This window comes from Peromyscus leucopus, chromosome 2, assembly GCF_004664715.2.
Source record: "Peromyscus leucopus breed LL Stock chromosome 2, UCI_PerLeu_2.1, whole genome shotgun sequence".
In the NCBI taxonomy this organism is placed as follows: Eukaryota; Metazoa; Chordata; class Mammalia; order Rodentia; family Cricetidae; genus Peromyscus; species Peromyscus leucopus.
In genome coordinates, this window is record NC_051064.1 from 2549675 (window position 1) to 2559754 (window position 10080).

The following is a 10080-nucleotide window of genomic DNA, read 5'->3' on the forward strand; positions in this document are numbered from 1 at the left end:
TCTCACTTCAGCTTCTAAAGAGGAAATATTTTTAACCCTGAGTCACATCTAACATGCATTTGGAGGAGTGTACTCATCAACAGAGCACTCATTACTCTTTGGTTAAAAAAAAATAGATATTTTACATAATTCAAGTATTTTTCTTGTGGGTCAAAGTCTACCCACTGGAAATTCTTTTTCTACCAAATGAACAAAATTAATTGTTAGCTATTTTAGCTTTATTTCTACTCTCTTCTTCATCTGAGAGTTTTTCTGGTGCGTCTCCCTGTAGAGTCCCTATAGATACCGGAGCCAGACTGGCTCTATGGACCCCAAGTAAGACACTGACCACTGACTGCTAACATTTACTAAAACCCACCCAATAACCCCAGGCTGCACCCCCTATCCCAGGCTCTATATTCTGGCCTACAACTTTAGAAGAAGACTTTGGCTTTACCATAAGTCAGGCCAGATATAAGGACCCAAGCCACTCAAAATCCCAGCAGAGACACCATCGTGGACCTGACGACTCTCCAGTCACTGGAATCCTTGACCATTTAGGAAAAAAAAAAAACAGACAGAAAACAGAAACCAAGGAAGAAAACACCCATACAGCAAAGACAAATGCAGAATTCAACACCTAGAAACATAACCATCCCAAATTCAGATGCCTAAATGCCAATGTTAGAATACAATATCAATAAAAGAAAGGGAAATATGACACCACCAGAACACAGCAAGATAGCAACTTTTTGATGCATTATAATAGCAAGACCTGAACATTACAACATAGCTAAAACACACAAAAAAGACCTTAAAAATAATTTTAAGAAGATGATAGAGGTCCTTAAATAGGAAATGAAAAAATCCCTTAAAAAATGGGGAAAAAACAAACAAAAATAGAAGGAAATCAATAAACCTCTTACAGAATGCCAAGAAAGCAAAGAGTCAAAAAACAAAGAAACAATAAACAAACAAACAAACAAATAAATAAATAAATAAATAAAATAAAGAAGAGAAAAACAGAAACAGGTGATGCAAACTATTCAAGATATGAAAATCAAAATAGAAGCAATAAAGAAAACACAATCTTACAGAATTCTGGAAATGATCTGGGTTAGTGAACAGCAACTACATACGTAAGCATCACCAACAGAACATAAGAGATTAAGGAGAGAATCTCGGGCATTGAAGATACTATAGCAGAAATATATTCATCCATCTAAGAAAATGTTAAATCTAAAATATTCCTAACAAAACATCCAAGAAATCTGGGACACTATAAAAAGATAAATCATAAGAATAGTAGAAATAGAAGGAGAAGAATCCCAGCTCAAAGTCCCTGAACAAAATCATAGGAGAAAAATTTCCCAAACTAAAGAAGGATATACCTACAAAGGTACAAGAAGCTTACAGAACACCAAATAGATTGTACCACTAAAATATCCCCTTATCACATAATAATCAAAACACTAAATGTAAAAACAATGAAAGAATATTAATAGCTACAAGAGAGAAAGACCTAGCAACATAAAAATGATGACCTATTGAAATTACACCTGGTTTCTCAATGGAGACTCTAAATCAAGAAGGACCCAGACAGATATATCTCACAGACTCTAAGAGATCATGGATGCCATTCTAGACTACCATATCCAGCAAAATTTTCAATAACTTTAGAAGGAAAAAAACATGATAATACATGGCAAAGTTAAATTTAAACAATATCTATCTACAAATCCAGCCCTACAGAAGATACTAAAAGGAAAACTCCAAACCAAGGAAGTTATCTACATCCATGAAAACACAATAAATAATCTCACACCAGCAAAAACTAAAGAAGGGAAATAAACATACACACACGAAACCACCATCATCGCCACCCACACCCCCAAATAAACACAGAAATTAACAGTCACTGGTCAGTAATATCAACAACATCTATGGACTCAAGTATCCAATTAAAAACACACAGAATAACAGAATGGATATGAAAACAGAATCCATTCTTTTGCTTTACACAATAAACACACCTCAACATCAAAGATAGATATTACCTCAAAGTAAAGGGTTGGAAAGATTTCCCAATCAAATGGACCTAAGAAGCATGCTGGTGCAGCTGTCTTAATAGCTACCAAAATAGACACACTAAAATTAATCAAGAGATAGAGGACATTTCATAGTTATCAAAGGAAAATTCCACCAAGATGGTGTCACAGTTCTGAACATCCATGTCGCAAATGCAAGGACATCCACATTTGTAAGAGAAATATTACTAAAGCTTAAACCCCACACATTAATAGTGGGAGACTTCAACACTCCACTCTCACTAGTGGACAGGTCTGCCAGACAGAAACTCAGCAGACAAATAATGGGAATAACAGACATTATGACTTTAATGGGACTGATAAATATCTAAAGAACATTTCACTGAAACACAAATAATATATCTTTTTCTCAGCAACTCATGGAACTTTCTCCAAAATTGACCATATACTGAATTACAAAGCAAGTTTCAACAGATACAAGAAAATTGTATCTCATTAGACCACCATGGAATAAAGCCAGATTACAATAACAAAAGAAACAACAGAGAGCCTGTAAACTCTGGGAAAGTGAAGAACTTTCTACTGAATTACCACTGGGTCAAAAAAGAAAGAATGAAATTAAAGACTTCCTAGAATTCAATGAAAATGAATGCACAACACACCCAAACTTATGAGACACAATGAGAGCAGTGCTAAGATGAATGTTTACAGTACTAAGTGCCTGAAGAAACAAATTCAAGAGATCTAATAGCAGCAATCTAACAGCACACCTGAAAGCTCTAGAACAACAAGAAGCAAACATACCCAAGAGGAGTAGAGGGCAGTAAATAATCAAACTTAGGTCTGAAATCAATAAAATAGAAACACAGAGAATACAAAGAATCAATGAAACAAAGAGTTGGTTCTTTGAGAAAATCAACAAGATAGACAGATCCTTACCCAAACTAACTAAAAGGCAGAGAAAGAACATCCAAATTATTAAAATCAGAAATAAAAGGGGGGGGCATAACAACAGACACTTGAAGAAATCCAAATAATTATTAGGTTATACTTTAAAAGCCTGTATTACACAAAATTGGAAATTCTAAAAGAAATGGACCATTTTCTCCATAGATAACCCTTACCAAAGTTAATACAATATCAGATAAATTATTTATTTAAATCTATAACCACGAGGGAAATAGAAGCAGTCATTAAAGGCTCACAACAACAACAAAAAACCCCAGGGCCAGATGGTTTTAGTGCAGAATTCTATTAAACATTCAAAGAAGAGCTAATACTAATATTCTTTAAATTATTCCACAAAATAGAAACAAAAGAAGGAAAATCAGCAAATTAATTTTATGACGCACAGTCACCCTAATACCCAAAACCAGACAAAGACTCAGCAAAGAAAAAGGAATATAGACCAATTTCACTCATGAACAATGATGTAAAAATACTCAACAAAATATTTGAAAACTGATTATAACAACATGTCAAAAAGATCGTCCACCATGATCAAGTAGGCTTCATCCCACAAATACAGGAATGGTTCAAACAAATGAAAATCAGTCAATGTGATCTATAAATAAACTGAAGGAAAAAAAATACATGATCCTCTCATTAGATACTGAACAAAACTTTTACAAAAGCCAATACCCCTTCATGATAAAAGTCTTAGAGAGAACAGAGATAGGAGGGACACACCTAAACATAATAAAACCCATATACAACAAGCCCAAAACAGCATAAAATTAAATGCAGAGAAACTCAAAACAATTTTGTTCTTGTACTAAAATCAGGAACAAGACAAGGCTGTCCACTCTCTCCATATCCATTCAATATAGTACTTCTAGCTAAAGCAATAACAAAACTAACAGAAATCAAGGGGATACTAATTGGAAAGGAAGACATCAAATTATCACTATTTACAAGTGATGTGATCGTAAACATAAGTGACCCCAAAAATTCTTCCAGGAAACTCTTATACCTGATAAACACCTTTAGTGAAGTGACTTGATACAAGATTAATTTAAAAAACTCAGTAGACCACTTACACACAAATTGTAAATAGGCTGAGAAAGAAATCAGGGAAATAATACCCTTTATAATAGCCACACATAATATAAAAATATTTTTGGGTAATTCTAAGTAAGCAAGTAAAAGACCTGTATGACAAGAACTTCAAGTCTTTGAATAAAGAAATTGGAGAAGGTATACAAGATGGAAAGATTTGCCTTGCTCATGGATCCATAGGATTAACCTAGTAAAAATGGCCATCTTACCAAAAAGCAATCTACAGATTTAAAGCCATCTCCATTAAAATTCCAACATAATTCTTTACAAACATTGAAAGAACAATACTCACCTTCATATGGAGAAACAAACAAACAAAAAAACCCCACAGGATAGCTAAAACAATCCTGTACAATAAAAGAATTTCAAGAGGCATCACCATCCCTGATTTCAACCTCTATTACAGAGCTGTAGCACTAAAAACTGCATTGTATTGGCATAAAACACACAGATGAATCAATAGAATGGAATCAATGACCCAGATATAAATCTACACACCTATAGAAACTTGATTTTAGACAAAGAAGTCAGAAATACACAATGGAAAAAACAGTGTATCCTGGAATATGATGCTGGTCTAACTGGATGTCAGCATGTAGAAGAATGCAAATAAATCCATAACTATCACCTTGCAAAAAACTCAAGTCCATGTGGATCAAAGACCTTAGCATAAAACCAGACACACTGAACCTGATAGAAGAGAGAATGAGGAATAGCCTTTAATGCATTGGCACAGGAGACAACTTCCTGAATATAATACTAGTAGCACTGGCACTAAGATTGACAATTAATAAACGGGACCTCATGATACCAAAAAAAGCTTCTGTAAGGCAAAGGACACCATCAATAGGACAAAATGGCAGCTTACATAATTGGAAAAGATTTTCACAAAATATATACTCAAGAAACTAGACATCAACAAGCCAAATTATCCAATTAAAGATATGGGATGCAGATCTGTACAGAATTCTCAACAGAGGCATTTCAAAGGATAGAGAATCACTGAAAGAAATGTTCAACATATTTATCCATCAGTGAAATGTATATCAAAATGACTCTGAGATTCCATCTTACACCTGTCAGCATGACTAAGATCAAAAACACAAATGACAGCTTATGTCGGGGGGGATGTGGAGCTAGGGCAACGCCTCTCCATTGCTGGTGGAAGTGCAAACTTGTACAATCACTTTGGAAATCAATTTGGAGTTTTCTCAGAATATTGGAAACAGAGCTGTCTTAAGACCCAGCTGTACCCATGGCTCAATCATAATACAAGGACACTTGCTCAACTATGTTCCTGGCAGCTTTATTCAAAAAAGCTAGAACAGAGATACAACCTAGATGTACCTCAACTGAAGAATGGATAAAGAAAATGTGGTATGTTTACACAATGAATACTACTCAGCTATTAAAAACAATGACATTATGAAATTTCCAAGCAAAAGGAATGAACTAGAAAAAAATCATCATGATTGAGGTAACCCAGATCCAAATAGACAATCATAATATTTAGTCAGTTATAAGTGGATATTAGCTATAAAATAAAGGGTAACTGAGCTATAATACATAGACCCAGACAGGCTAGGTAACAAGAAGGGCTCAAGGGGGGACCCTAGAATCTCCCTGGGAAGGGGAAATAGAAGAGATTTCCTGAGTAGACTGGGGGCAGGTGGGGATGGGAACATAGGAGATCAGATTGGGGGGTGCATGGGAGAAAGACTGCATGACTGGAAAAGGGGGGGGGGAATTTCGGGTCAGGTAGAGACCTGATACAAGGGAAACTCAAGAATCTACAAGGATGACCCCAGCTAAGACTCCTAGCAATAGTGGATATGTAATGTAGCTTGAAGTGGTTACCTCCTGTGACCAGGCAAGACATCCAATGGAGGGTTGGGACACCAACCCAGCCACATATCACGTTTGACCTACAGTTTGTCCTGCTTATGAGATGTGCTGAGGAAAGGGTGGCACAGATTGTGGGAGACTCCAACTAATGGCTGCTCTAGCCTGAGACCCATGCCACAGAGTGAACCCACCCATGACACTGCCTGGAGGGTCAGGACCCAGAGGCTGGATGCCCAGAGATGTATGATAGAATGAAACATGATTGGAGAAAAATGAGTATTCTGCTATACTCATAGATTGGTGCCTAGCCTGATTGTCATCAGAGAGTTAGTTACTGATTCAGTTACTGATGGAAACAGATGCAGAGATCCACAGTCAAACATTAGGCTGAGCTCAGGGAATCCTGCTGAAGAGAGGGAGAAAGGATTGAATGAGTCAAAAGGGTCAAGGACACCACAAGGAAACCCACAGAATTGACTAACCTGGGTTCATAGGAGCTCATAGTGTCTGAACTGACAACCAGGAAGCCAGCATAAAACTGACCTAGGCCTTCTGCATATATGTGACAGTTGTGTAGCTTGATCTACTTGCGGGATTCCTCACAGGGGGAGCAGAATTGTCACTGACGCTAAGGCTGCCTTGTCCAGCCTTAATATGTGGGTAGGTGCTTATTCTCATTGCAACCTGATGTGCCATGTTTTGATGATATCCATGGGAGGCCTGCCTCCTTCTGAAGAGAAAGGGAGGAGTGGATTGAGGGGGAGAGGGAAGTGGGGGAGGAAATGGGAGGAGAAGAGGGAGGGGAAACTGGCTAGAATATAAAATAAATAAATCAATGTGATTAATAAAACAACAGAAATATTAGCATCCGCTTACATAATATGAGAATATTAAAAATTAGAAAAGAATCCTTAACTCTATATTGCCCAAAGTAGATGTTTGGGAGTTGGACAAACCTAGGTTTGAACTTGATTCAGTCTCTGGTAAGTGATTAATGTATCTATATTAACTAATAACAGATACTGAAATTTCAGTTACAGAGAAATTATATGAACTGATTGAAATAGAGAGTAGTGTTATGGTGACTGTGCTACAAAGTACAATTGTTATTCCAGCAAAATTTTAATTAGAATGTGCAATTAAATAATGAAATGTTATGAATTCAGATAAATATCAGCCTGGTTAATTTCTTCAAATTATCTTTTCCTTTATATATCTCTAAATGTTGGGCTTCATAAAGTATTTGCATCTGGTGAATGAAAATGAAAATAAAAATAGCTTTTGCCCTAGCAATAAATTTAACTTAGCAAATATTTTGCAAAACTTTGAGCAATGATTTGATTAATAATTTGTAACTGTTTGTAACCACTTCTTAAATAAATATTTACCCAAAGTAAATAAAAGTTAACATGCAAAACTCACCTGAGTAATCTAGCAAGATACTGTCTCAAGAAGATAAATGAGCAAATATAAAAAGCTGGGGAAATGTATGTATTTGAGGACAATAAGACATTTCCTGCTTCTGAACTGAGCCTAAGGTAGCAAAATCAGTGCAAAGGTACAGTCTCTGCTATGGGACAAAGATTTTAAACAGTTGAAATGAATACTGTTTTTTAATTCATGAATCTTAGACATTTTTGTTTATAGTTGTTTAATGAGTACAATGCGAATTAGATAAAATAATAATTTTCCAAAATTCATTATTTTTTTCCTCAAAATTATTTATTATAAATATAATGTTTCAGGTAAGTTCATGTGAAGTATTTACTGGTTTCGCTTACCACTAATTTTTTGACATTTGAATGGCTATTCAATTACTAGAATGTTTACATTTCAATGAGAAATAATGAATAGTCAATTTCTAGCTTTATTTCTATGAAAGCATTTCAATTATGTTTATCTTTTGGTTTTAAAACAGTCAAAATAAGTGATGGTCTGAACTCTATAAAACACATAAGTATTTATGAAATCTTAAATTTTTTCTGAGTTGTAATACAGATTTAGTCAGAATTGGAACTCTGAGTCTTTTGACTGTGTCTTTTGACTGATGCTGTATTGTAATTATTGTCTTCTGACAAAAACACAGCTATACCTTATACCTTCACTGAATGCATTTTCCAAGTCTTATCAAGATTTTAAAAAAGTCAATAAATCTCGCACGAGGTAAATATGAGTGTCATCATGCAGCCTGCAGCCTCCCAGTCTTCTTCCTGTTAATTTTCCTGTAAGGATTTGCACCAGGTGCTTCTCCTTCTTTTTTATGTGTGAATGCTGAATATATTTTATACCATTTCACATTTTGACAGTGCTTCTCATTACAATTTTTCTTTTCATATTATGCAGTTGATGGGAAGTCAATTTTTCTGTATATGATAGATTCCATCATTTGCTCAGTAATGTATCTCTTGGCAGTGAATATATTACAGCAGCGCATCCCAGTGGTTTGAACAAAAAGAACTCAAGTTCCAATCTAGACCCTGGTCCTGTGTGCATCTATTTCTCAAAGAGACATTTTACTCATGAAATATTCCCAAATGGTTATATTTCATTCCTTCCCATCTTACAACTTAACAAGATAGTTAAAAAAAATAGGACTTTCATCCTCTTCCTCGGCTCTGGGCCTCTTGACTCCACAGTGTTTCCAAAATGTTATTTTCTAACAGGGTGACTTTGGACAAGCTGCAAGTGTACATGAAGTGGGCCATGATGAGGGTAGACTGCAATGTTCCTATGAAGAATAATCAGATAACAAATAACCAAGGGATCAAGACTGCTGTCTCAAGCATCAAATTCTGCTTGGAAAATGGAGCCAAGTTTGTTGACTTTATGAGTCACCTGGGCCTGTCTGATGGTATTCTCATACCTGAAAAGACAGTTGCAGTGGAACTCAAATCTCTGGTGGACAAGGACACTCTGTTCTTGAAGGACTGTATAGGCCCAGAAGTAGAGAATGCCTGTGCCAATCTAGTAGCTGGGTCTAGCACCCCCCAAGAAACCTCTGCTTTCATGTAGAGGAAAAAGGGAAAGGAAAGGATGCTTCTAGGAACAAGGTTAAAGCTGAGCCAGGTAAAATAGATGATTTCTTAGTTGCATTGCCCAAACTAGGGAATGTCTATGCCAGTGATGCTTTGGGGGCAGCACCCCAAGCCCACAACTCCATGGTTGGTGTAATTCTGCCACAGAAGGCTGATAGATTTTTGATGAAGTAGTTGAATTACTTTACCAAGGCTTTAAAAAATCAAGAGTGATCCTTTATAGCCATCTTGGGAGGAGCTAAATTTGCAGACCACAACTGGCTGAACAAGAAGATGCTGGACAAAGTCAATTCGATCATTGGTGATGGGATGGCTTTTACCTTTTCTAAGGATCTCAACATGTAGACTGGCATTTCTCTGCATGATGAAGAAGAGGCCAAGATGGTCAAAGATCTCATGTCCAAAAATGAGAACAATGGTATGAACATTGCTTTGCCTGTTGACTTTGTCACTACTGACAATTTGAGGAAATGCCTAAACTGGCTAAGCTGTTGTGGCCTTTGGCATGCCTGCTGGTTGGATGTACTTGAACTGTGGTACTGAGAGCAGCAAGAAATATGCTGAGACTCTGGCTCAAGCTAAGCATTGGAATGAATCTATTGGAATATTTGAATGGGAAGCTTTTGCCAGGAGAGCCATGTTCCTCATGGAGCGGTGATAAAAGTCACTTCCAGGGGTTGTACCACTGTCAGAGGTGGTGGAGATACTGACACTTGCTGTGCCAAAGGGAACACAAAGGATAAAGTCAGCTATGTGAGCACAGAGGGGTGATGTCAGCCTAAAGCTCCAGGAAGGTAAAGTCCTTCCTGGAGGTGGATGTTTTCAGGAATGTTGAGTGTTTCCCTGCCTTTTTGGTTCCTGTGCTCAGCCCTTAAGTCAACTTAGTGTGCTTTTTGCATCTCCATTTGGTGTTAGCTCAAGATTCAGCTAGTGGCTGAAATGCAGAATCAGGAGCCCTTATACACTTACAGAACATCTCAGCTTGTCTCACTGTGTCAGGATTTGTCTACATTCCTCAAGATCCCATTTGAATTCTTCAGTAACTAAAACTGTCATGTGTTCTAAAGTGCATCTATTTATAGTCTGTCTATAAAAGAAAGTTGTCTCTCAAAGCT

General features: G+C 36.5%; 1 pseudogene; it reads left to right on the forward strand.

The window, feature by feature from the left end:
- The first annotated feature begins 8576 nt into the window (after window positions 1-8576).
- LOC114696351 lies at window positions 8577-9800 on the forward strand (annotated as a pseudogene).
- The last annotated feature ends 280 nt before the right edge of the window (window positions 9801-10080 follow it).